The sequence below is a fragment of the Ptiloglossa arizonensis genome, chromosome 2, assembly GCF_051014685.1.
Source record: "Ptiloglossa arizonensis isolate GNS036 chromosome 2, iyPtiAriz1_principal, whole genome shotgun sequence".
NCBI classification, from domain to species: Eukaryota; Metazoa; Arthropoda; class Insecta; order Hymenoptera; family Colletidae; genus Ptiloglossa; species Ptiloglossa arizonensis.
Window position 1 is genome coordinate 11,687,291 of NC_135049.1, and position 22,198 is coordinate 11,709,488.

The window sequence follows — 22,198 nt, forward strand, 5'->3', positions numbered from 1 at the left end:
TTATTCCCCTCCTTAGACTTCCGTAAAAATATTTAATTTCCCGTGCACGATGTACGACACCCATATTTGACATCTATACTCGTGTGTTTCGAACCATAAGATTGTTTTACGAAATTCGATATTTTCAGAAGGTTTCACGTTGCCCATGGTAATTTCACGAAGCCACCTTATTTAACGTTCACTTTTTACCCAAGCTTTCGTACAGGCAAACGAAACAGATTCTTCGTATCACGCAAAGGATGAAAATTTGTATCGCCTTTGACAACTCAGTCGCAGGTAGGAAACGTAGGTGTCTCTGTCCTTTCCATTCAGAAGGATGTGTTTGTCGAGTAGTTTGCTCCGTGCACGGTTAAACTGACAAGAGCCAAGAGGCGGAGGCTGCCATCTTGACTCATTAGATACGGACGCATACCTGGCCGTTTCAAGATGACATGGGTGGGGCCTCTGACCAAACCAAGCCTCAAAATTAGGCGCCAATGTTGTACACGGACGCACCCTTCCTTCGAGGTCCTCGTATTACCAGGTTGTGGTCCGCCGTATAGAAACCCGATATTCGTGTATAATGAATGGGAAAGCTATTTTGAAGGGTATGTATAATTCGGCGATGTGTCCTTAAAATACTGAAGCCAGTCACCGAAGCGACGCGACCTGACCACGCGGCGCTCCTAGTCGTTCGAATATTAACGCTCTCGAGTGAAGTATTAATATCCGGCGCGGTAATCTGATAAAATATTTACGCGTGTCTTGCACAATCGAGCATCGACGTGTGTCTCGTACTCCCACGTGATACTTTTTAATAACGTGTTCGTGAATTTATTGTCAAGTGGGTATCTTTTGCAACAGTCTCTCGCTCGGTGATCAACTACTTGAAATATTATCAACCGTTTAAAAAGCAAACAGCGGCGTAACTTTAAATCAAAATCCAACGTATCGTATGCCGTAGATAAACTGCGCTTATAATGTTTGACGTTAAATATCATTAAAATCCCGATGAAAGCGCCTCGTCTGTGTATTGAAAATCAATTATTACTTAACGGATATGCGCGTGTATGTGTGTGTGTGTATCGCGCGCGTCACGTAATCTGTAATAAATCAGTATTTATTAACGAATGCAAGGGACAAGTTGTCCGCGATATAGACTTTTATGTGGATAATGTTGCTTTCGAGATTGTTCAAGCGCTCTAGTTTTTACGTCACATGGCATTTGTTTTTCTTTTTTTTGTATTCAATGGAGATGGAAAAGCGTTTTATTAATCAAATTTGGAAATAAAACGCGTTCGAAATTCCGTTTGTGAAACAGAGAAGGCGATCTAGCAGATCGAATGCTCCATATTTGAAGCATAGATTACATGTTTTTTTTTTTAGCAGTTGGTCCAAAGTGCGCAACGTTTTCTCAATTTGCTTTTTCAATATTCAAAAACGACCACAAAAGTATGTCGAGGAAAAGAGTATGAAATTTAAAGAAGAAACTGTGCAATTACTGAATGTTGAGAAACAGAATATGAAGTTTAAAGAAGAAACTGTTAAATTACTGAACGTTGACAAACAGAATACCAAGCTCAAAGAAGAAATTTTTCAACGTATTTTCGTGACTGCTTTTAAATATTTAACGAGTGAATTAAGAAAACGTCGCGTGGTTTGAATTGACTGCTGTAAAAAAAGCTTACTCTGTGTTTGAAATATGGAACGTTTCATCTGCTAGATTGCCTTCCCTATCTCACAAACGGAATTTCAAACACGTTTTATTTACAAATTTTATTAATAAAACACTTTTTTCATCTCCGTTGAAAAAGAACGTACCAGATAACAAAACTTAAAAGACGAAAATGGAATTTTGAGAAAAAATTACAAATTACTTGAGTCAACTCGAGCGCGACCGTGATTCAGTTTAATATATTTAAAAGCAGATGTATTTGCAAGTTTTCAGTTTATTTAACGCATTCGTTACCACATCGATCACGGATGGCCAACGTTGTTATTTATTAAAGAAATATTGTAACACATTTGTGGCAATATAATTACGATTACACAATTTATTTCTATTGGAAGGAAGTGATTTCTTTTGAAAAAATGAATCGGAAATGTATTGCAAAATAAAGTAGTTTTCAACGAGGCTTCACTTTCAAGATAATACTTGTTGAACAAAAATAAAATAATAAATTTAAAAATCACGACCGCAAGTACACATTTTTATGTATACCGTTTTTATATATGAAAAATATACGTAACGCTATAGATCAATGTTGTTCAATAAAGTGTAATTTGATATTTAACTTCTCTCGATGTTTACAGTATTTCACGCTGAATTGTCACCCGCTTAAAAATAACGGGTCAGCTTCGCCACTTTTATTTCTTGCTTTCACTAATGAAATAGTAAAATTGTTGTATTTGAAATACTAGATAAAATAACACGTTACGTTATTTCACAGTTATTTCATTTCTAAAATACATTTTCGATAGTTTCATTTCTGAAATACAATTTTGTTATTTCATTTCAAGGAATACTTTTGAAATTAATAACTATGTATTTGAGATTACGAAAGAATGAAATACTCTTAAGAATAACAGATGTGAAATTTTCCAATGAAAGAAATTATACATTTTTTACCAGAATAAACAAGTTTAGATTCAAAGCGAAAAAGGAAACTGGTATAACAAATACAATAACCTTGGTAGAAGCTCGGGTATTTAACTCGTTAAAAGTTTTATCCATTAATGAAAATTAATCTTTTATGTTTGTCACTATGCCTTTACGAGAGATTACCCATACTTTAATGAAATTTCTCTGATGAAACTAAGTCCAAACACAACTTTCTTCGAATTATTTTGAATATATGCTGTTTAAATTGATCAAAAATTGTTTTAAATAACGTAGAATTAAAAACAAATACGAATATCGTCGTGTCCGGAATTGAAACTGGAGTTTACAAAAATTATAATTTACATGTTCGATTTACTTCATTGCAAACAATCATCCCCTTACCCTCTGGTACTACATTTCATAGGACACTCTGTAGATGAACGTATGCATACAAAATATTGCGTAACATTGATTTAAATTTCATCCAGTATTTGTTAAACCTGTTCCATTCCTTTCCACGCACAGCATTTAACTCCAGTTAAGTATCCTTTGAAGTCAACGCTCATGGCCCACGTGCATATAGAGCCAAAGAATAGAAGGAAATAAATCAGCATGACTGTACCTTTCAACGTCGCTGCAATCAAACCGTAACTAGGATTTGAAAACGATTAATCTATCGGGTGCACCTTTTCATTTGCTATGTGTCCTCTGGAGGAAACCGCACCCGATCGTAAGAGAAAGCTCGTTGCGCCTACGCATATAGTGCGAAATGCTCGGATTATCGAGTATGTGGAATTTTTCAATTCGCGATGATTAGTTTGTTCGCGTCGTCGAAGTCTCCTTTGCACCGCAACAAGTAGAAGTGTAACTTCAAGTTTTAATTATAATATTATCGTATTAATTTCGCTACAATGATCAAACTCCAGGTGTATTTCTGCATTTTACGTGTTGTTTTTGTTTTTATAACAACTATCATTTATGTAGAAAATATATATACACGTGTATACACATGTAACAGGAAACGATGAAAAAGTATATTCTGCCTATGTATTTTAGTATTTCTGGCCCATTTTTCATAACAATTCAAGATAGTAAATATCAGTTTCGATATAGAGGAACATCGTTGCAAAATGTTTTACTTAAATTTGTGCGACATTTGATGAAAAAGTTTATTTCAAGGGACCTGAACTCGAGCTGTAGTAGAAACTACGGTTGAAGTCACCGGTGCTACCGAGTAGCTTAGAGAAAGTGAAAAATCAACGATGCTCGAAGTAGAATGGGATAATGTATACCCATAATAATTCATATTTTAATATTCATTTTGTTTAGAAAACATTTCGGGACACTGATAAATGCGGAATGCGAGGGTTTGAGATTCGATCTACGGTTCGTTCCCTCGCGAAACATAATATTTATTTTCCAATATTTCTCTAATCTGTCTCACTTACCAACCTAACGACTTCATTTTGTTCAAAATGGCATGTCGCACCTCGTAGTATCTTCTTGTTAGTGTTGGCAATTTAGAAGAGTTGGTATCATTTAGGTGCAACTGTTATTTACCTCTCTAGATTTCTAATTATTTTCCACGTAATAATTTACAAAGAATACTTTCACGTTTCTTCAAAAATGTATCCTTAATTGATTTTACGCTTTTCAAGTGATCCTTCCAAGGTCCCCATTAGAAGAATATTATAACTTTAGAATCTTGTTTTTTCCCTTGATTTGTAAATATACAAAATAACTTCGACGAAGTAGTTATGTGTTATTCGTAGAAACTGCACAGATTACTCTGTTGCTCGATAAAACCAAATTTATCTTCGTTATTAGCATTTAAAGAAGAAGTAATCGATTTCAAGACAGCGTTTTACAATTTTATCGAAAATACCACATTATTCGTGGTCACTGGACTCAGATACTTCGTCGAACTAGATGAAGTCTAACATTATTATTTTTAACAATAATGGTGTAGACGTAACTTCTACGATCCAAATTTCAAAACTAGTCTCCTAAATTCTAAATCTAGAAATTCCTAATGTTCGTACATTAATAAATACATTAAACATGAAATTAGTTGACTTCGGGTTTACGATTATACACGACATATTAAATTACGTAAATGTTTCGTTCCAAACAAGGTAGAACAAATTCTAAAATTGAATAGAAAACAATGATCCTCGTTAACTAATTTCCATTGAAACTTGGAATTCCTAGCGTCCTTCGAACCATTTTAAATGGCACTTTTCCTCGATCGAGGAGAGTTTAACGCCTCCATTTTTCCTTTTCAAAGAAGCTAGGACAAATTCTAAAGTCGAATAGAAAACAATGACCTTCGTTAACTAATTTCCATTGAAAAATAGAATTCCTAACAGCCTTCGAACTATTTTAATGGCACTTTTCCTCGATCAAGGAGAGTTTAACGCCTCCATTTTTCCTTTTCAAAGAAGCTAGGACAAATTCTAAAATCGAATAAGAAGAAAAGAACGATATCCATTCTGAATGGCCTCCACACTATTTTAATGGCACTATCCCTCGACCAAGGAGATTTTCACGCCCCAATTGTCATTTTTCGAACAAGTTAAGACAAATCGTCCCGACTGTAAAGTCGAATCGAAAGAAATGGACGATGTCCATCGAATGAAACGCGATTTCATTTTCATTGAAAGATGGAATTCCTAACGTCCTTCGAACCATTCTAAATGGCACTTTTCCTCGATCAAGGAGAGTCTAACGTCTCGTTTTTCGCATTTAAAGAAGACAGGAGAAATTCTAAAGTCGAATAGAAAACAATAATCTTCGTTAACTAATTTCCATTGAAAAATAGAATTCCTAACAGCCTTCGAACTATTTTAATGGCACTTTTCCTCGATCAAGGAGAGTTTAACGCCTCCATTTTTCCTTTTCAAAGAAGCTAGGACAAATTCTAAAATTGAATAAGAAGAAAAGAATGATATCCATTCTGAATGGCCTCCACACTATTTTAATGGCACTATCCCTCGACCAAGGAGATTTTCACGTCCCAATGTTCGTTTTTCGAACAAGTTAAGACAAATCGTCCCGACTGTAAAATCGAATCGAAAGAAATGGACGATGCCCATCGAATGAAACGCGATTTCATTTTCATTGAAAGATGGAATTCCTAACGTCCTTCGAACCATTCTAAATGGCACTTTTCCTCGATCAAGGAGAGTCTAACGTCTCGTTTTTCGCATTTAAAGAAGACAGGACAAATTCTAAAGTAGAATAGAAAACAATGATCTTCGTTAACTAATTTCCATTGAAAAATAGAATTCCTAACAGCCTTCGAACTATTTTGATGGCACTTTTCCTCGATCGAGGAGAGTTTAACGCCTCCGTTTTTCCTTTTCAAAGAAGCTAGGACAAATTCTAAAATCGAATAAGAAGAAAAGAACGATATCCATTCTGAATGGCCTCCACACTATTTTAATGGCACTATCCCTCGACCAAGGAGATTTTCACGCCCCAATTGTCATTTTTCGAACAAGTTAAGACAAATCGTCCCGACTGTAAAATCGAATCGAAAGAAATGGACGATGTCCATCGAATGAAACGCGGTTTCATTTTCATTGAAAACTGGCGTTCCTAACGGGTCCCGGGCTGTTTTAATAGCACTTTCCCTCAGCCTAGGAGATTTTAACGCCCAGTTTTTCGAGGCTTCCACGGCGAACTTGACCGAACGTTAGCGGACGGACGCAGACAAGAACCGGTCTCGGGCGACGACGAGCATGTCGCGCTCGTTTGGCGCTCGTTGGGTTGCTCGTAACGTCGAGGAATGTGAAATGTAATTATAGAAGTCTTGCGCCGGAGGGGTCAATCCCCAATTGAACTTCAATTCACGACGAGCTCACCGGCTGCGCGACGCGTAGAGACGCCGGCACGACGACGCCCTGCGTACCCGACAGCTTCGCCAAACTGAATTTGGTCAAGTTTAACATCAACAAATAGGTTCTTAACTCCTCTTCGTAAATGCTGCAGCGAGCTACCGTATCGGTACGTAGACCGTGCTTCCGTGAGTAGGTGCAAGGTGCTGTCAGGTGAGAAACGAGGACCAACTTCTCGGGGCTCTAACAGGTAACGCTGTAATATCCGAAGATCGATGCTTTGAAATTGGAACTACCGATAGGCAATCGTTTCTAATCAATACGTGCTAAAATTATAACGCGTTATTGAATATCGAACACGTAGGCTTGGAACGTAGTGGGTAGTTATTTAATACCTCGCGAAACTATTGATTCATATATCGTATCTTTGTGAAGTATCGATATATATTTAAGTACTTTGCGAAAATGTTGATATCTGTATTTCATGTTTCGCGAAAGTATCGATTAAATATCGCATTTGGTACTTTACGAATGTATCGATACTTATATTTGTTGTTGCAAGTATCGATACGTATATTTCATACTTCACGAATATCAATATTTATTGATACTCGTGTTTGCAACTTCACTGATGCACCTATGCTTATGTTTGCTACCTGATTAATGTACTGGTATTCGTGTTTGCTACTTTTCAAACGTATCGATATCCATATTTAATTTGTCACGAAAATATCGATGCCTCTGTTGATAATTTACGAAATATCGTTAAATTTATATGCGCACGAATATCACATTATATTGCAACGTTGCATAGTTTTGAGAACTTGCAAAGAGTTTTCTCATCGGTGCAGTTGTTTCGGATCAATTAAATTTTGTTTCCAATATGTATACAATTAGTAACGATCGAGTATACATTGTTAAAGTATTGGGTAACAGTGCATGAAATTTCGAAACCTTACAGAATTTCCTATTAAATACTTCGGAGACGAATTACTCGAATATCACCGATTCCTAATCGGATCAATCCCGTTACTAGGTTGAATATCTGTGACCCGGTCAATTGTGCGATCAGCAGTTTCACATTGGAATGTAATTCAAACTGGTTATTCGACAAGATTCAGGTTCAGGTATAGTATTATACGATGTTCTAGAACTATAGATACAGTAATCTCGCTTGTATGTTCCTGAATGTTTCATTCGTGTTCATACATCCGAGGGAAACGATTTCGTTCGAAATATCGACCCTTTTCTAACCTTTGGCTAAGACCAAGGTTCGCGTGTACAATTCGACGGGGAAAGTAAACTGAATACAACGAGAGTGAACAAGATAGAGTAACATTTAATTCGTTGTACCTACACCGATGCACAGTGGCTAATTTTAATCTTTTTACTGCAAAATTGATTAGTAGTAAGAAAAGTGTTTGTGCTTAATTTTACAATTTACTTTGTAATGGTTATACTTTCAAACGTGTGTAAAAATTAAACAAAGAAATAAACAACCTTACAGAATTATCTGTGAAAGCTAAAGAGTATATACTTGGTATTTTCTTTAATTTGAGTATGTAAATCTAGGATAATATTGTGAGCTGTACTCGAGTATACTCTAGCGCAATTAAAACATTAATTTGTAAAAGTAACTAAGATTGTGTGATTTCTTAATGGATTATATAAAATGACAGAAAACATGTTTACATTGCGTGATTATTTAATCACTGTGAGAAGCACTGCTACATAATCAGCATCTGACGTATAATTACTTAATCTATTACAATGTATTTAAGATCGTTCATTTAAAGATTATGTTGTTGTAGTTATTTAATTTTATTTCAATATCTGTTGAATAATAAGTAAAAGATCTGTAAGACTTTATGTAAAAGAAGTTGAAAATAATCTTAAAGAATAATAAATATAATAAGAATACTTAATTTAGTATCTTAATATACGTACAGTTCTTCAAGTTATTAACATAAATATTTTACCAAAAAAATGTTCAAACCTTTTTCTTTATCATCCGGCGAAAGCACTCAGAAGGTATAAAATTTATTCGAAAATCTCTTAATGTTCAACATTCAACTATAAAAAAAAAATAGTTCGTTATCTTCGTTTACATCGCATCTGATTTCAAAGATGTTTATCTTTACAATCACACGTATATTCACTAAAGTCAATTACTTTGCAATGTGTACTTTACAAATGAAATAGATTCTTGTAATTTTTAAAAGTTCCATATTTCGTAACCAGTAGTCGAATAAGTAAAGAATATTTTTTACAATTTCAGTATTTGATACACTTTTGACTAAATAACGAATAACATTTTATTCGTGGATATTTTTGTATAGATAAAAGTTTGTACGTATAAAGATCTGCTTGAATACAAATTTGTTCCAATAAAAGTTTATTTCCATAAAAGTTTATTGGAACAACGTAGATAGGCAAACGAGTATTTTCTTTGTGTACGTGTCATGTCTATGATTTGTGTTATTTTATAGTGTATACAGTTCGTGTAATATGAATATACATCTGAAGCATGTGTGTGTTATTTACATGGGGTATCTAAAAATTTGTCGCTATCAGGAAATCTGTCTCCGAGATTACACATAATTGTTATAGAGCCACTTAATCTTGAATGGTGTGAACGCCCTGTACAAATTAAATGTTTAATGCCTTTTAACACGACAATAGCACTAAATGTACGATAATCTATTTTGGTTGTTTCAGTTTATGTCAATATTCTATTATTAAAATGTTTGCCCATTAAAACTTTAAGTTTTATTAAATTAGAGCGGTATAAACACCTTTGGTCATCACCGATTATCATTTACGTGAATGTTTGATATTGCAATAACCGTTTCTCATAACGTATCAACATTTATACGTATTAACATATTTTGAAATAAGAATATAATATAGATTACGTTACGGTCTATAATTTTAGTTCAATTTTGGAGTAAAGATTATTCATAAAAATAGTGTACTTGAAAATTCTTCGACATGAAGTTTAAAAAGCATTTTTGAATTGTTAATGAAAACAATTCTTGAACTATTCGATTATCGACACCATTATTTCCCTAAGCAGCACAAATCTGTTCCATTTTCAAATCTAAATTATATAAGTATAAATTGAGCAATCTCAATCTTTTATTGTATGAATTTTCTATCGTATGAAATTATGTCTTGTTATTTATACATCCTTGAATTAATTTTTACTCGAACTAAATGATAAGTGGTTGGACCTACAAGACTTTTAGATATCTCCATTAGAAAGTATCAGTTCTTTGCAGCTAGAAATATTCATCGATCGACAAATTCGAATATCTTCTGCGCCATTTAAACTGAATTCGGTCAAATTTAACGTCGAATTGGATTTCTTGTCGGTGATAGTTACCTCGCGAACTACATGGAAACAGGTATATAGCCGATTGAGGTTCTGTACGTAGTCAATAGCTCTGCCAACGTTTCCCGTCCCTTCCTTACTGCGAAACGATATAACTTAAATTACGATTAAGATTCAAGCGACTGAATGGCAGTTCTAGAGACACGCTTCAACGCCTCTTAATGAGCATTGGCTTAAAAGATAAGTTCGCGCGGTTTGTGCGTGGATTGTAAATTCAACAGTGAGTATGGATTTCGATGAGGTTTTAGCACCAAGTAGTTTCTTCATCATTCAATAAATGAATTATGCGTCTTCAAACGTGTGTTATCGCACATAATTTAAATTTTGAATAACGTATACTTTTGTGAATAATAAAAAAAAGAATACGTCTTTATTGTACTAAGATTTTATGCAATATGAAATTAAAAGATAATAATGCAATGTGGAGAGAATAAAGAAGAAAAGAAAACGAGAATAAAAACTTATTGTACAGAATTAGAAATCCTATCGTTTTTAGCAATTTAATAGTTTTTCAATATCGGTGTACCATAATTTATAACCTAATTTTTACTACAAATAAATTAAAATAATATACGAAAATAATATTTCGTTAAGTTTTACTTTTTAACCATTTTTCATTATTTTCTGTTAATAAGTTTTGGTACAATATAGTAAATTAAAATTTGGTTCAGAAAATCCGTATTTCATATTTTAGTTCGTAGTTTAAATATAAATGTCTGCGCGACAATCGATCAATATTTTACAAGCACAATTAATAAAAATGTATCAATTTTAACATTTTGTTAAAATTAATTAATTTTTCTCAAAATTGCTTGCGTCGCAGAATTTGTCGTACATATACACACAATGTTTGAATTTAAACTATTTTCCTACGGCAAACTAGATTTTCCAGCTTCGACATTGAAGGCTGTTTTCACTCTTTCAATGTATCCTCGCCGAGAAAAAAATACGTATAAAATATTTTTATAAGTATAACTTCCTATAAAAGATTGCAATCAACGACATAACGAATTTTATTTCACGAAGGCTAGTTCTGCTCGTCCATTTTGTTCAAAAATACAATTAACCGAAATAAATATAATAGAATACTTTTCGACACTTTAATTCTATTTTACCCGAACAAATTAATTATATAAATAAAATAATATTTTCATAAATATATATATATTAATTAAAACATTTCTAATATGTGAATTTTTTATTTCCATTTATATCTAAAATTGATCCCTTTTAGTTGTTAGTATATTATAGATTCTTTTAAAAGGCTGCTACTACTGTGCAGTAAATATTTGCTCATATTTAAAAAACATAAATTAAAAACCTGGCATAAAAGCAATTTCTATTATTATTGTATTGTTCCTCTTTTATTCTCCCTCAAAGAAATTCAATTCTTTAAAAAATTGTTATAAAACAAAGCAGACATCGTTACTATGCTTAGTAGCTGATGCGACATTAAAGAACGTACCTAATAAAGAAAAAAAAGTTAGTATCGAACATTGTATAATTTCTAACGTGTGTTCATTATTCGAAAGAAAAAATAAACCAACTAGAAAACAAAGAGTTCAGACGTTTATTTCAAGACGAGCTTGAATTCTTTGACATGTTTATTGAACACTCAGCAACCGTCAATTTAATACAAATTTACTATTCTGTAATCAAATTAAACCAATTTCTGACGATTGAATGTCGATAGAGTTATTAGAAAGGTGTTTGGGAACAAATACGCCGAACATTTAACGAGAAGTTAAATTTGAATTTATTCAGACTTCGAGAGCGAAGAAGACAGAGCAACAGCAAGCGAGCCTCGCACTACATGGGCTTTGTGACCGTAACTTCAAAGGGATACTACTCGTATAACGGTGTGTCACCCATCAATGCGAAATAAATTTTTTATATTTCTCATTATACTGGATACTTCAGAAAGACGTGACGAAAAACTTCATTCACTATTGTGAAATCCAAGGCTTCGTTATCAGTAATGAAAGCAATTAAAATTTCTACTCCTATGAACATCATAGAAACTTATTTCCCGTGTGTGAGCGCATGCCATATCTGTACTCTTTAACTACTCGTATTTCGAAAACGAAACAAGAGATTATAAAATGACAAAGCGCTCTCCGATTGATTCAATTTCGTTAAAATCCTCTATATATTTACAAAACAAATATTCTCAAAATCGTTATATATATCTAATGAGAATGAATCGGAGTACTTTTACCTACACATTCTTCGAATCATTTCTCAAAAACTTACAACGACCTACAGTTAAAATGAATACAAATAGGGTCGTGTTTGTATTAATTTTAATCGGGAAAACCTCGAGGATCCACTAATAATAATAATAATAATCCTCTCTTAAAGACACAACTACAAAAGCTGCAAGCGTTGGGCTTCGTTGAAAGAAATTTCTCTTCCTTGGTAAATAAATATCGCGAGGGTGATTCGGTCGATCGTATCCGGTGTAAACACTGTCCCACGAAAGCAGGAATTACCGTACACGGGGCAGTATTCGGTGATTCGTGTCGTTTGAAGGAAACCCGGCGCGGCTTGGTTCAAAGTAGAAACGATGTTTTCGATCCAATATGATCACCATATTAAATTCAATTCGTTGAAGCCCGTTTCAGGTTAATTCGTTTACTCGACTCGGCGTTGAACGGCTGGTCTCGAACATCGTGGTGTCTACGCCGGTGCACGTGTGTCGGTGAGAAATATCGCGGCGATGTGCAGACAAGGTGAACCTGGGCAAAACAGGCAGATGGAAGAAACGTGGAGTCTTGCGGGCGATCGATAGTCAACCTGGATCTCGGTGCGATAGTGTCGAGGAGAAAGGTTCCGAAATAAAGTGCCAGCAATATAACCCGTCCTGGGAGCAGGCGGGCTTAAGCCCGAGAGCTTAGCTTGCGAATGATCTTCGACGTACACCTACGTGTCTTCCGAATGCGTATGCGAACCTAACCCCTCGGTCTACAGGGTGTCCCGGAAACACGCCACGGCCGATAGCAATCTCGCGAACAGAGAGTTTGAAATTCCACCAAGGAAACCTCTAATTGGAGGTGAATCTTGATTAAGTTGGAACGAGCCGGGGATAAACCGGGACAGACACGAAGGATGAGGTGAGTAAGTGGCAAACCGGGAGAAATTATTGCTCTCGTACAGTGTCATCGCGAGACACTTGGCGAAAAATCGAGTTACCGGATACACACACCCGTGTGATTTTTCTTCAACGCTCTGTATGCGCGTCGAGTCGTCCCCGCGAGCGGAAGAGAACACAGAAACGGTTCCTTTTTATTTCGCGTTACAGTTAGCACGAGAATAAGAAACTCCTTGGCGGACTTGTGTGTCGTATTATGTGCACGGGATCATCCGAGATCTTTCGAAGAAGGCTGCTGCCCGAGGATAGCGATCGGTCACTAGATACATACATGCAGTTGCAGCACTAGAAACTAAGAAATTCTATTCCATTGTATCTCCTTCCGTAGAAATCTCGCCGGATTGGTATCTTGGATGAAAAATCCTACCGATGGGGAACGATGCGTTTCGTTGCTCTCTGTACCTTGTGTCTTCGGTCTCGATCCTCTTTTATTTGTATTATCGAGTTTGCTTTTTCGAGCTTTCATCGAATTCGTGTGCTACCGGCCGAAGATTTTTTATGGACGACAGTGCCAGGCGGTCGAGTCCGAACGATCATCGTCTTTTAATATACCTGTCGGAACGAGTTCATACATCGCCGCGTAAAAGTTTCGACCTCCTCGATCTTCGATATAAACTTCGTTTCTACCCACGCAAACGTTTTACCGAAAATATTATCTTTGCGTATTAATACCTTTACGCGCACATCGTATTTTTGCCGACGCACACCAGTTTCGTTCAATTTTTATCGTTATTGTAACATCAATCGTGCGTCTCCCTGTTAAGGATTACTTTTTTCAAGGCTGATACACCACCTGTACCCGCGTTTCGGTAATTATTGTTCGATGGAACGATGAAACAGTAGAACCGGTCTGAATTATATTTAAAACATTTTTTTGTTTTTAGAATCTCGTTACGTTTGCTATAGAACAGACCGATGCGCGTTGAACGAAAAATAAAATTCACTGCGTTTAACTTTATTCGTGGAAACACAACTGGGTTAATTGGACACTACTTAAGTATAATTTGAGTTAATGGTTATAATTGTATTTAAATTTAAATAGTTTATTACTGTCAATTTTTCACGAAGAAGTGAATTTTTGTTGACATTTCGTGTCTACGAAATTGTGTCGAATTGAAAAGAAATTGGATAATCGATCACCAGAAGAGACACATTTAACAGTTTCAAATTCGATATTTCGTATTTCCTCGAAAAAATTTATCAACTATCTGTATTTTTCCAAACAACATTCGGAGTATGCTATTTTGATCTCGTAACGTATCAAGTCTACGATAAAACGAATTGAAAAATACTTCGTTTCTACAAAGATTGAAGAGTGCTCGAAACTTTTGAGTGGCAGTGTACACGAGTGTGAAAATCCTTAAGGGCGTAGGAAGAAAAGTGTGTGTGTGCGAGCGTCAGAATCTTTTAAACAGTCAGGGAATTTAATATGACAATTGAAAGAGAACAGCAAGCAGAGATGTATCTGAAGAATTTTAAATAGTTCAGAGAATAATAAATAAATTGTTTTAGACTGTAATCGATTCTGAAAAAAAAAAAGAAACAGATTTTTAAACAACAAACAAAAGTACGAGCGATCGTAAACAGAACGCGACAGCTGTTTGTTTAACGCTAGATTTATTATTGCTTTCGCGATAAAATTTACTTTAAATTCCATGGCATGTTTTCACGAAGACGTTATGATTTTTCTATTCCACGCATACGATCAATTTCACAAATTTTTTTTCCTCGTCGATTGATTTTCTCTTAGACATGCACAACGTATACCTTAACATTACAAAATCTATCGGTAGTTCCGGCGTGATATTTCGCTCGAGTTAAACAACGATTCGTATCTACGAAAAGATCTGCAACATGGCGGTCAGAAACGATAATCGTAGTCGATTCGTTGCACGATACGAAATTGGAAAGATTTCCCGTTTCAACTCTGGAGGTTTCGATTCCTTGGTACGTATGAAAGGATAGCGGATATCTATGGTGATCGAACGGATGTCGGTAGCTGTATACATCGCGGGGAGACCATCATTGTTTTGGAGCCTGAACGAAAGGAGGAGAGACGGGAGGGCGATAAGAATTCGCCGGTGGCACAAAGGTATCGATACCGTCCTCGTTCCCCCCGTGGAGCCCCATCTTTTTCATTTCTTTCTTCCTTCGTTCCATTCTCGCGGTACATTTATTTTCATCGTAACGTCTTTCGACGCTCCACGACAAGAGGCATTGTCGGTAGGGCCGTAGGTGAGTACGAAAATGTACATTTCGTTCGTTTGATCGCCAGACGTCTGACGTGCCGCTCAGGAATGGCAATATACCGCGTTGTAACGTCGAGCTCCGTGATTCTCCGGAATTCGCTTAAATTAAATCCCGGTACGACGCGAGGACATGGACGCGGGATGGAAAGTGTTGAATTAAAACACCGTGTGGCGGAGTAAAAAAAAAAAAAACAAAAATACGACTACCAATCTCGCAACCGTGGAAAGCAGATCGTAAACAACTATCGACTTAATTGGGCGGTTTCAATAATTAAATTCAATCCCACGGGGTAGAATACGTCCCCGAATCCTTGTTCGAAGTAAATGAAATTTTTGGTTTCGGAATCTTTGCCCAATACGGCACTGGGAATGTAGGTATTCGATTATTGTGAATAAACGTAATTGAATGTTTGGATAGTTTTGTGAGATTACTATTATTCGAATAATTTTATAAGAATATCGTTATTAAAATGTTACAATGCTGTAACGCAACCTAGGAAATTAAACGAGGGTAAATCTCTATTCGTATGAAAATTAGAGAAATATTTATTGAACATTGTTATTTCCTTTTTTATTGAAAGAGGTCCTTTCTAAAATTAGACTTACACTGTCTGCAAGAAGAAGCTACTTATAATCGACAAATGTACAGAAGATCATTTTTCTTTTTATCAGTATAGAACTGTTTATAAAATATCTTATTTAAAAATGGAGTTCGGAAGAAAACGAAGAACGAAGTACATGATTTGTAGTCTAGACCAAACTATTCAAATAGTAAGAATTTTACTAAATTTTTAATTAACTAAAGTTATTAAATTATTAAATCTATCGTTCCTTTGTCAAACAACTAATGCTGAACATATAACTATAATTATATTAGGAAGCACTCTGGAGAATCTACGTCAAGTATTAAATTTTTGTTTAAAACAAAGGTAGCAGCATGTTGATAAAATCGTAATTGTACAATTAAGACTAATAATAATAATTTTCATTTAAATAAAATTAATGTATATCAATATTTAAAACAATTTTTATAAACATTTGGGGAGCGATGTACGTAGCGTATTTGGAGATGGGTAAAGTTTTATTTTAGTAAAATTTGACGAAGAAAACCCACGTATAGAAATTTAAGAGTAGCGTTTATTCGATCGAATACTTAAATTGTTATTCGTTCATTTTGAAATATTTCATTCTATGAATCAAATTTAAAATTTTCTTTAACATGTAACGGATAAAAACTTGTTTATCTTTTATCCGTTATTCGCAACTTTTATTTAGATCAAAAGTTTGCCCATCTCAGAGTATACTTGACACCATCGTGGCAAAACTCTTTAGGAATGTATTCCCAAGAGCTAAAACTGTAAGAAAACTTCCAATGAAAATCGATTTGCCCAAAGTGCAAACTACAAAATCCCATTAAGGGTTTACTCTACTTTACGAGATTTAAAAAAATGGGATATTTTCGGCTTAATTTTAAAGCCTAGCGCCGAAAGAATACGTTCTGTAAGTCGTACGATGGAATTCTAAACATTACTTTGAAACTTTGGTACAATGTACAGCAAACTTATCTCCATACAGTGAACTACAATCACCTGTACGTTAAAAATAAATTTCGTTCAATCCACGCAGAAGACCGAGCAAATTGACTTTACGAGAAAATTTTCTTTACAAGTGGACCATTTTGTACTCACTGCGAATAAATGAACGTTCACCATCCACTTTATACGTACACCCCTGAATAACATAAACATTCCACTTTTAACATTCACAACCACCCTTAAACCAAGAGATACCTACACGAAAGATCTGTGTAGGTCGTGATCCTTCATTGAGGCCCAAACTTGGCTACAAAAAATGATACGTTCGTAACAATGTTTCAACACACAAATATAATTTTACCTCGCAAGGAATGCTAAATATTCAACAACGAAAGAAACATTAGAATATGTTCATTGGTCTTCGAGGAAAGAGTTCCCAAATATAGGCCTTTTCCCAACGGAGAAAATACAAAGGAAGCTTAAAAGGACCTGGTTTTTCGATTTACACCGCGCGCTTGCATAGTTTCTGTTTACACGGTCGATAAATCCTTCGGAACGCAATAGGTAGCTGCATCACGATACCCTGCACGGAGACGTCGCGAACTTTTTCTCACTTACCTCCGCTAATGGCCTCTCGCGACGTAACGACGGACCTGACGTTCCATACATTACTCGCAGGGAGAGATGCTGGTGTTTCTCGATGGAAAGGGCGGCAAAAGGGTGAATCGAGCGGAGTCAAGTTGCGACACTCGTTATTCAGTCGCAACTAAAACAAACCTCTCGAGAAATCTACCGGCGGTGTAATTCGTGGGGCAAATAGTAATGAATTTTTCCTCTCGTTTGTCCATCGATACGCGACGATGATATTCGCTCACGACAATTAATGCATCGGATTCCCAGCACCGCTTTGTCGAATGTAAATCGGTGCACTCGTGTCGCTCGTTTCTACATTGACGAACTGTCATCGGATATGTAAAACGCCCACTTGGGCGACGTTCTGCGGCGCGCGGGTATTACCGGCACTCTTTTGTGCGAACGAAATAAACAAAATGTTTGATATTTACAACGGGCAAACGTGATCCGTGATTAAATCAATATTCGACCAACCGTAGCTGCGTTCCGTCGAACGAAATATTATTAACAATCGATACGATAAATTTGTTTCCGCGCGAAGTAATTCGACACGGGTACGACGGAGACTTGTATCGCAATAGAAAGGAAGATGAACAATAAGATCGATCGGTGGTGATAATTTAAAAAATATTTTCTATTACGCTTCCGTGTTTTTAAATACATTATTTTTCATTTCTATTATTTTAACCGGTATCGTGATATACTTTCTCTTGCTAGCGGAGCGCGATAAAATTATAAAATACGTTCATTGATATTTATTTGTACGAATGGTAAGTTCGAGTATGGAAGTTCTATAGATTCCATTGTATTAAATTTTCTCTTCTATATCAAGTTTGAAAATTCACCTCGGATGCACAACGTGACTATTAGTTTCACGATTAATCGTTCTATGCTGAATTGAACAACGATAGAACAAGTCTTTGTTTTGGATTAATTTCACAAGTTATTTTTGAATTATTGCACAACTATTTGCTCGTAAAGTCAAAATTAAATGCGAAAGGAAAAAGTACAGAATTGTCCACGTGAACTAAAAAGTTTATACACCGAGGGGTTTTTTTTTTTTATTCGAAACATCTAGAATAATATTACTAGCCACGTTCGAGTATACCTCAGCGCAGCAAGAGGGTAAAATAAATTCGTGCTCGCCAGGCGGCAGAACAAAACAGTTGGATAGCAAAACAGTGCAATTGTTATCCCACGAATCAATTATCGAGAAAATAATAATAGTATCATTTTTGTTTCTGGTTACAAGTTTCGCAAATAAATAAGTTCTAAGATTATATAAGTGTTCTGTAACAGTACACCAACCACATTCTTCGCATATGTATATTCGTTAGTTAAGAAATACAATAAACGAATAAATTTAGACAAGCATCGGTTGAAATATAAAACTTGGACGTTAATTAGCACCACAGCAATTTTTTATCTCCCCCTCTATTTCCCTCTCTCTCTTGAATGCGCATTTTCATAATTCTTGGTTCTTTGTTATGTTAATTAGAAGAAGAACTTAGGATATATTTATGTTCAAACCAATACTTGTTTTGAACTAAATTTTGTCTTTTACTGGATTTATACTCAACAAGCAATTTATCATCCAATTCTTCGATTAGTTAATCTCGATGCGTTCTTTTTCAACCCCTTGCTATTAAAATTAAAAAAAAAAAACAAAAAAACACGAGTTTCACACATTTAGGACATTTTTTATTCAAAACACTTTGAGTGTATAATGGAACGAAAGAATGTATTAAAGTTGAAAAGTTTTCTCGATTGGCAATTTTTATCAAAGGGGAGGAGTTTTGTATGTGAATATTTATTCAACAATTCTTACGTTTCACGATAAAATATATTTTTTTTTACTATACGTAGTTACCTTATAACGACGCAGAAAGTGCACCTTTTGGAGTTCGAAGACACCCTTGGGATCTGATTCAGAATATTCGTCAGGTAACCATCCGTGTAACAGTCTTCAGAAGAATTTGCATGAAAGTATGGATTCACGCTGTTCGTTACCCTTCCGTCTGACGGTCCCTTTGACAAGTGTTTCGACAGACGGTTACCCGACGGATAACGTGAATTCATTTTCGCCTTTAATCGTATTTCTCCGTGTCTCGAACGTGATCGATAGCAACATATCGATCTAGTGCGGAAGAAAATCCAATAATGACTATCTTACCAGCGCGATGCAGTTATTAATTCACGTGCGTGCACTTGCATGCAGAAACGAGAGAGGGGGCCAAGGAGAGAGAGAGAAAGAGAGAAAGAGTGGGGAGCACGCGAAGATGAAGCACAAATCACTGCACAAGAGCTGTGATAGAATCGCGCAAAGTCCATTGAGGAGTAGTTTGATCGAGCTTCGATGAAATAACTCTGGTCAAATAACGGTTCGTGCATTGCATTGGTTTGTTTGTTACTAATCTAAAGACAAAGGTACGTACGCGAGTACGTGCCCAACTTTATCTTTAGATTGATACATAATAGACAATTACAGGACACAGTTGCAAGTTGAGAGAATATTGTACAGAAGAGGGACGAAGAGAAAGGAATTAATATACACGGAGTAAAAAGATTTAAAAGACAAAGGAGAAATTGAAAAGAACGGAACGACAAGCACAGAGGGAAAGAAATATCGAAAAATCGAATCAAAATGTAGAAGAGAAAAGTACACAATGGAAGAAAACAAAGGAAATAAAGAACTGCGTACGAAAACAAGTCCGGTAGCTCCCGTTTTCAAGTGACAAAACCGGCCCCGCCGGTTTACTTGAATGCGGGGCAGGTACCGATTTTTCAGACAAAGTAGAACAAGATACGCGCTGAATTGTTGAACCTACCAAATTTTAAGTTTCATACTTTTTATTATATTTTCGTTAGAGAGATTCTCCTGATGAACACGAGTCGAAATACAACCTTGTTCGAGGTAATTTTTCATCGTACGTCATTCGAATCATTTTTTTTTAAGAACTTGCAACAACGTATAATTACAAATGGTATTTCTTTACCGGGAAAATCTCGCCAATCTATTGATAAGTATTTTTATTATTATAAGTACTCTTATTAAAATATAATAATAAATATACATTAGAAAGTGAAATCTCTTGCTGAGATTGAATTTATTCGTAGATCAACACAACTGTAAATAACCAGAATGAAAAACTTATCGTACAGAAATATTAATGATATCGTTGGCCTGAATTCCCGTTTAAATTAGCCGACATCTAAATTAGTGAGAAGTATAATCGTCAATTGAAGCTTCGTTGTTTTCCGAAATTAAATTATACGCAATTGAATCAAATAAACCAGATACGTATTTGAATTTTGCTAAATTACACTCCGGTACCACTAATATATTTTTTAACTACACCTTTAAATATACCTATTCTATTTTTATTTTTCGTTTTAAAACAAATACAGTACACTGCAATGATCTTTTTATATTAAATTTATCGTAGAAAAACAATTACCTGTTACCAACTCCTATTGGAAAAATTGGAGGATTAAAATTTTTGTTCCGCGCATTGTCCATGTACCCGTGGGCACTGTTGAGCTTTCCATAATTATTTTATTTATAAATAGGCTTTTGTTCACCACAGAGCCTTTGATCTCTGGCCTCGGAACAAAAAACCTGAACAATATTCAGTAAATTCTATAGAATTCTACCCTCCCTTGAAATTTGTTTTTCAAATACAAATAATATTAAATAAAACATGTATCGCTTATCCTGGACCTGACATCTGTGCGTTTCTTACAATTTCACTTAACGACCGATAAAACTGAGACAAAAAAAGGAATCGTATCGATAAAATTGTAGAAGAAAGGACCGAAATCAAATCATCGACCAAAAAAGGACCGATTGTACGAAATGAAGGAATTAGAGATAAATATACGATTTCGGTGATAAAAATGTTTGTCTCCTCCATTGGCATTCGAATGTCCTATTGTGTGTCGGTCGCACGAGCCGACGCGTTCGAACGCTCTGAATAAATACTATAAACGAACGGGGGATGATTCCGTTGTTCGAGTTCCGTGTAAAAATTATCAATCGGTAGAGGGAATTATTTCACGGCGCGATACGAATAGCAGAAACGACAGAGACGTAGGTGGTGAGGCTGGAGACAAAGATGGTTCACACGAGAGGTGAAAAACAGGAGAAAATGTGAAGTGAATTGTAAAGACACGGGACAAGCGGCAAGCCGGCACCTCGATGTGGACGACGATTGCCGGTGAATGACGAGCATCATTAATTCATCGACGTTGTCAATGGATTCATTGCTGCCCATTACGACGTCAAATCCTCTTGTACGATAATCTAGCGATAATGAGAGCTCGTTAAAGACAAACGAAATAACGGGGCGTGTACCGGTGTCGTAGGGGATCGATGCCTTGTACACGTGGTGCTCTGCCTTTTCTATTTCTCTTCCCTCCAATTCTCCTTCCCGCTACCCTCCTCACCCCCACCACCCCCACCAATCTGTCCCTCTATTCCGCTCGTTTAGAGAATTCACACGATTTTCTTTCTACATTTTTACTCCCTTTATTCAGGAATTTTTTTCCGCTTCCGATGTAGACGGTGTCCCGAAAATCCCGATCGAATATCGTCGACTCGATGAACTTTTTAACAGAACATTTACTTTTCCGGCAACGATCATATTATACGGAGATATTATGCTCGTCGCGGGGAAACATTAGACCTGGTTTTTATTTATGTGCAATTTATTACGTTTCAACGTTTTCGAACTTGTATTTCATCTTCGGGAGAGACAAAGATAGAATTCGTGGATCGTGGAAACAATTGGCAATTTATTTCTTCAGCGGGTCGCTT

At 35.7% G+C, this 22,198-nt stretch overlaps 1 protein-coding gene across 12 annotated transcripts in view; it reads right to left on the reverse strand.

The window, feature by feature from the left end:
• LOC143143536 (uncharacterized) overlaps positions 1-22,198 on the reverse strand; it is a 297,264-nt gene that overhangs the window by 226,765 nt on the left and 48,301 nt on the right. The window lies entirely within an intron of this gene.